Source organism: Corvus brachyrhynchos, unplaced genomic scaffold (genome assembly GCF_000691975.1).
Source record: "Corvus brachyrhynchos isolate BGI_N302 unplaced genomic scaffold, ASM69197v1 scaffold101, whole genome shotgun sequence".
Classification (NCBI taxonomy): Eukaryota; Metazoa; Chordata; class Aves; order Passeriformes; family Corvidae; genus Corvus; species Corvus brachyrhynchos.
In genome coordinates, this window is record NW_008237239.1 from 22,069,713 (window position 1) to 22,077,318 (window position 7,606).

A 7,606-nucleotide genomic window follows, 5' to 3' on the forward strand; every position below is an offset into this window, starting at 1 on the left:
TCCCAAAAAAAAAAAAAAAAAAAAAAAAAAAAAAGAAAAATAGCAAGATAACTCAACGGCTAACAGAAAAATGGAATACATTACGTTTTACAAAGCCACAATTCACACCCCTATGATAGTTATTTTGCCCTTTTTGCCTCATTTTGGAGAATGATATGATCTTCCCAAGAGTTCACATTCCATCTTGCTGAGCACCACAGATTCACATATGAAATCTCATGCTGAGGTATTTTTTGACTTGTAACATTCAAGACAGATGTTTCTCATCCCCCCACTAAAAACACCAAAGAGTGATGTCCTAGCTCTTTTTTAATATTAGCAGCTATGTTAAACATTTGCACCACCCCTTGCTGGGAGAAATCACGACTAAATCTCAGCAGGCAAATCACTTCCATCAGTGCTAACACAGTGATCACAATCAGTTAGTACAGTGTGGACTGAAAAAATTAACCAGGATGCAAAGTTTAAAAATTGGTTCATGTGCCATGATACAGCATTTGGAAGGCTCCCCCACAGAGGAGGCTCTTTGAGACTCAAAATCCCTGCCCCAGGCACCCGAGGACACTGGTCTCAGTCAGGCACCAGTTGATTGTTACTCCCATCGAAGCTGAAGGCCACCAGCAGTCCCTGTGAGAAAACAAACAACCACAGATTGTACTGTTCAACCACACAGAGCCCTCATTTGTTATAAACCCACTCTACAAGTGATCCACAAAGCTTGACCCTCAAGGGCAACCAAGAGAAAATCTTCAAAAGATAACCCTGGAAATGAAATTCAATTTTCTATCTTAGAGTAGACATTTCAGAGATGAAAAAGAATTTAAGTGCCTAACAACTTGCTTACTTTTTCTCCAGATGAAAAATGCTGTCTCTCCCTCCAAACCTTCCCTTTGTACAGCCATTGGCCTTCACGGCTGCAACAACATGATCAACAGACAGAGATAGATTTAAGAGAAAAACAAAGGAAGAAAACAGCCTGGAGACCAGCTGCACTTTATATAGGCAGATAAAACATGTATGAAGAAGAATTTCTCATTTTGCTGCTCTCCAGGAAAAGAAGTGGAGAGCAATTGCCACACTTTGAGCTACACTGAAGAACAAATATTTGAGACTTGGTTTTTGGGCATGCAGAGAATTCACAGTGTCTGATAAAATTATTTTAACTTTTCACCAGTTCTCATTAGACTCTGGCATTTATTTGCAAAAGAGTTGAACTTTATATACAGGTCTTGAAATCCAAAGATAATATGAAAAAAACAATGCTTTCAAAAATGAAGGTTGAAATCACCTGAATACGTAGCCTTATTTTCAATAAATTCAGCCAGCACCCCTGACTCTAACAGTGTGTGTTGAGTCTATGATGCTACTTTGTATGTTTTGAAAACCTCCCAGCTGAACCTGCCTGTGTGTTGTTTTAAACTTTTTTCCAAATCACCTGGAAATCTTTGAACAAAAGATGCAATGAAGCATTCTATGTGTCATGAACAGTCACTTCTCAGACAGCAAGTGTTCCACCTTCTGTTTAACCTTCTGCCTGCTGTCTGGCCACAGTCCTGTGCATGAGCAGGCACCAGATACAGATGTATATGACCAGCCAAGGTATTCCTGGAAATCACCTGTACTCCACTCCCCAGTGGTACTGAGCCAGACTGAATCAGTCCACCACCACAGGTGGAGCAGAGTGTGTGCATGTCTCTTCCAGCAATTAAAATTTCTAAGGGAAAGCAGCCAAGTGTAGCAAACAGAGGTTAAAAGCTTTAGAGAGAAGCCATGAACTAGTAGGTTAAATGGATTTGATTCTCTATTCCTTCCACATTCCCCTAGTTAGCATGTTTACCATCTGATCTAAGTCCTTCCACTGCATTAGCATCCTATGATCTCCTCTGAGCTTTCTTAAATGCCTCATCCCTAAGTCTTAAAATGAGAAGCTGAAGAATCTATGGAAAATCCTTCGCTTTCTGTAAAAGTAACTGGACCATGAATTAATTCTCTGAGAGCCTCTTACTCACTCTAGGAGAGGATTTACCTCAGGCAACACTTGGACAGTGGGCAATTTGAGGGCTAAACCTGGGGATGACAGAGCTCAGCCCAGCTCCTCTGATTTAACAAAGACAATCCAAATCTGGGCTGAGGAGCTGCTCCTCATTGTGTGGAACAGAGCAGTAAATGTTTGCATGAAAAATAATAAACTTTAGGGTGAGCAGAACAAACGATGCAGGGCCATCTTTTACAACCATTCATGTAATACAGCAGAACACTAGCTGCAGAAATTAGTAGTCATTAGTCAAAATGATAGTGTGAGTGTATTAGGCTTTGGTAATCTTTATTGTAGTCTCTAAACAAACAGTATAAAAACAGCACTTGCAGGTACAACCTCAAGTCTTTGATTAAACACAATGCTGTATTTCAAAAAAAACCCCTCAAGGCCGACTCCTGCTCTTCCTGTGGGCTATTAAAGCAAATAGAAATATCCTGAAAAGAAGCACTGAACTATGTTTTCTCACAAAATGAATGAATATAGAGACAGGTGGATGACCTTTCCCTGAATTTCCTGTGCTTACATTATTGGCCCAAAAGTTGATGAACACCTTCTGGTGCTGAGATTTTCAAGGTCAAGCAGTGAACCTGCTCCCACTGATCTTAACAAAAAGTCTGTATCAAAAATGCCTGGATGGCTTTCAGAACTTCAAGTAATAGCTCTCTGACCAAAGATTCACTTTTAAAGATTCTGACTGAGATTTAAAAATACATATCCTTTGCTGTGGGAATTGTCCAAGCTACATCGAAATCAGTGGAAATATGAAAATCCCATTTATTCAAGATCTATGCTTTAGCACTTAAGGTCACAACATCCTATACATAAGCATCCCAATCATTAGATATTCTGACTGCTCACAACTCCTGCTAATGACAGATGAAATTTTTGATCTCCGCAGAATACTAAGTGATCAACTATCAGCCAAACCAACTCTAAACAGCAAAAGTGAGATAACAAGGATGCACAAAATCTGGGTTAGCTAAAACACCAGCCTGTGTTGCCAACCACTTGGCAGGCAGAAGCGTTGGAGCTGTGACATGCAGGGCAGCTGCTGTGGCTCATCTAGCTGCTTTACATCACACCCATCCTTCCCACATTTGCTGATACAAACTTTTTGCCTTTCCCTTCAACACCTCCAGAGAACAGCACAGCAGCAGCTGCTGCATTGTGTAACTAATACCCCCATCTGACCCCAGAGGACAGCTTCATCTTAACACCATGCCATGGTGACAGAGTTACACTCCCTTCAAACCCCTTCAAAAAGAAAATCCTAATTCTGTGCTAGCCAGAGATAACTGCTAAATGCCAGCACCAAATACCTCTACATAGCACTTGGTATTTAATGTCCTACCTTCTCCAGGTGTGGTCTCACAGCAAAAGATAATTGTTCTACTGGCAGTGATGCCCGCTGCTCATAAGTAGTGTATTTGTTATCTCTCCCTGTGTGTGTGTTTATGTGCATGTATATATATGTCTTGCATACGTAACCCCAAGAGCCTGTCCTAACCTATCAAACACTGTGGTAGAAGCAGGAGGTGGGGAAAAAAAAGCATACTGAGCAATGACAGAAAACTTCTGGAGAACTCAATGCAAAATATTCCACAGAAGACATAAAAGAACAGGTCAGCCCATCCTGCAGGCTACCGTCTGACTCACCCAGCACTTCAGTGGACAGCAGTTTCCTTGTTTCGTTTGTCACTCAATGATTCAAAGCACAAAACTCCACATCTCTCCATAAATCACTGACAAGGTAGAACAGGAAGGTGTGTTCAACTGTGTCTTAATACATTTTAACAGGATTGCTGCTTTCAGGTAGGAAGTAGTTCAGAGAGGAAATACTCTCAAAACCCCCATATTTTCTCAGAACAGACAGGGACATGACACTTGGTCAATCAGTTAATCATAACAATTTTTACAAAGAACATTTATGTAAGTTTGATGGAGGTGTATGTCCTATGGCAGAGACAGACAAAATCATTCAAGAGTTATAGACCAAGCTTCTGCACTGCATGGATGGCAAAGGGCTCAGAGGATTTTTCTTTCCAGCATTGATAGACATCCCATCAGTCAGGTCCCTGTGTGCAATACAAGCAGCTTTCCTTGCCAAGCAGATCTAAGAAGGGAGCTCTCTGGAAGCAAGAATGCTTCCCACTCACTGGATGTACATTATCCAGCCCCACATTCCCCATTTTTGGTGGCACTTCTGGGTACTAGCACCTTGTTCCACCTCAGGCAATGAGGGGCTAAGAGCAGTATGGGCAGGGTAGGGAAAAGGACTCTGTGTGTGTGGGTGTGTGTGTACCAAGACACCTGAAAATGGTAGGAGAAAGGTAACAGGAAATATTTCAGAGGAATATGAATGAGCAGTGAGGCCAGGAGAGGAAGGAAGGCAGCAGCTTTCTGAGTTGCAAAGGCAAAGCAATGAGTGAGGAAAGGAATAGACTATGCTGGAGATGATTTTACGTCTCCATATAGGCCATATGGCACCAGCAGGCACTTGAGAATTTTGATGCAGCTGAACCAGAGGAAACTCTCCCTCCCTTACTCATCAAATTAGTACATTTGGTTTAATTCTGGGGGCCTGCTGTACCTTCCTCTCCCTTCTTTCCTTTCCCACAACCCTGGTTATTCCCTGTTGAACCCATGACCACCTGAACTTTTGACACTGTCTCCTCAGGTTTCATACGTGGTAATGGACAAACAGTGGCAGTAACTGCACTGGCAGGAAGTTAATTTTACTGAACTACAGTGCTCCCACAAGCTTCTTGAAACTGTTGACGTGTTATGGTCTGAGTCACCACTTCTTTTCAAATTCTGTGTCTTCAAAATCCCCATCCTCAGATGATCTTTTCTAGGAAGTAAACCTGACCAACCTAAGGCTGCAGGTAAGCAAACAAACTTGTCACCATTTCACAACATTCAGTTATACAACACTGTGTTTTGCCCCCAAAACCCCAGGTTTCATTTTGTGGGCAAATGCTACATGACTTAGTCCAGCCTCACTGACTTTCAGCAAAGTGGAAGTGAATCTTTTCCAGCAAGCCTCTCTCTCCTGGTCAAGGCAAGCATCCAGCTAAGTGACTGCCAGCCCTGTGTACCAACAGCAGGAACATGACTGAGAAACTACAGAACTAAAAGTTAAATCCATCATATCTTTTAAGATAAAGACAAATTCTATACTAGAGGACTGTAGCAATCCCCACCAGTATCAGACAGAGGTAGATTCTGAGTACTGCAGCAGAGTAGCTTCTGTGCAGGTCAGTCAAGGGAGAGCTTTTACATTTTAAAAATGTAAATTATTTTTAAAAACCCCAGTTTACTCAAGACTGCACTATAAGACCAATCTACCCAACAGAAAACCATCCATTAAAGCACCTCTGATTAAGAAAAGGAATAAATAATGAAAACAGATTAAAACTTTCAGTTTGATTCTGCCAGAAAGAAAAACCTAATTATACTGTAAACTTCCTTTCGTAATTTTACTTCCCTTTGTTTTTGGCAAGCTCTATACTTCAAGGTAAAGATAGTTCTTGAGGAAGTCAATCTCAAATGGCTAGGAAAACAGACTGAAAAATAAATAAAATTGTGCAATGTTTGTGAGACACCTAAAGAAAGTCTGTACAGACTGTCAAGTTGTGATCTGCCCCAGTGATAATGAACCCACAGAAAAGGGACTCTCTTTGGTCAAGGCAAAGAAACTTCTTTTTTTTTTTTTTTTTTTTGGCCATTTGGCCAGTGGGTATGCATATTTATGATTAGTACAATTTAATGATTAATATCCTCACCTTGTAAACGGGGAACAATCATGCTTCTGCCACACCTGTAGCAGTCAGCTCCTGCAGCCTGCACAAGAGAAACCTTGCTTTGCTCCCCATTCACTGCATTCAGGAAGGGCACCAAGATGGCCTGGGGAGATTTACAATCAAAGGCTTCCTGGCCTGACCTTTACTCAGCTCTGAGGATAACACAAGCAAGCACCAAAGAGACTCCACATATAGCTGTAGAAGTGCCAGAGCGCCATCGGAGGAGCACAGCCCTTAAATGGCAGAACTAGCTAGCAGATGAAAGCGAGATTCTTCCTACGAAATGAGTGATTCTTGCCAAAATGTTGAATTCTATGGGGCCTTTCATTTTCAGGAGTTTTCACTGGAAAGGAGTCATCAAATTCTTAAAGCCAAAAGCCTCTATTTATAAAACTAAAGAAATGAGGGAAATTAGTCTTAAGGAGGTTTCAAAACATCAGTTCCACTTTCAGCTCTAGGCATTGGCAGGAAAGCAGAGAAGTCTGATCTTCAGAAAATACAGTCAGCCTGCTATGTTGTTCCAGAAAAAGAAAACTGGACCCTGGAGTCATTGCTTGCACCTCATGGGTCAGGCCATGCCAGAGAGCATACGAGTGCCTGGGATCACACAATGGGGACAAGGAAGGTGTCTTCTCCTGCAGTAGAAGGCATAAAAATGGACCTGGATCATTGTTCAGGCACACAAGGCCACAGTCTCCATGTGTCCCCCTGCCTGTGGGGAAAAAAAAAAAAAAAAAAAGGTTTTAATGCAGAGCTGCCTCTGCTTATGCAAGATCTGGGCTCCTCCTGGCAGTAAAGGGCTGGGAAAGGGCAGGAACTGCCACACAGCAGGACCGCTTCCAAAACTGCCTCTTGCCACATTTTTTGGACCCGTGGGGCAGACTAAAGTGAAAAAGCCTTTAGGAGACATTTTAGGGAAAAAATCCTGCTTTATCCCAGCTGTGCAGTGGAGATGAGGAGAGCCTGGCAGAGGAGCTGACGGCCAGCACCAAGGACAAGCTGATCCTCAGACTACTCCTGGAAAACCTGTGTGGCTCTCCTATCACCCCTCATTGCTGGAGGAACGAAGGAGTGGGGACAGCCGATAATTTGCCCATCTCATCTGCTTAGATGGAGAACTCCTCCAGGCACAGCCAGAGCCACAAGCCCCACGCAGTGAGGGGCAGCAGTGCAGCCAAATCATTGGGCTGGAGAAAGAATAGCCCAAGAGACAACTGAGAGCACACCTCATCAATGTGTATAAATATCTCAGGTGGGGGTTTCAAGGGGATGGAGCCAGGTTCTTCTTAGCAGTGCCGAGCAACACGACAAGAGGCAATGGGCAGAAACTGATGCACAGGAAATTCCACCTGAACACGAGGAAGAACTTCTTTATTGTGCTGATGACCACACATGGAACATGTTGTCCAGAGCGGTTGTGGAGTGCCCCTCACTGGAAATATTCCAGAACATCTGGACACAATCCTGTGCCATGTGCTCTGGGATGACCATGCTTGAGCAGGGAGCTTGGAGCAGATGACCCACTGGGATCCCTTCCAACCTGACCCATTCTATGATAGGCTGGAGAGCCAGCTGAGGCTGGCAGTGCTCAGGAACAGCCGGCTTCCTCTCAGATTTGCACTCGCAGGGCTCATTTCAGTGGATTTTTTTAGGTTTATTTCGACGCGAGCAGAGAAAGAATAAAATGGCGGCCGGGCTCAAAATCCCGCCAACGGCCCCCAGGGGGCGCGGCGGGACCCGGCCCTCCCCGCTGTCCAACATGGCG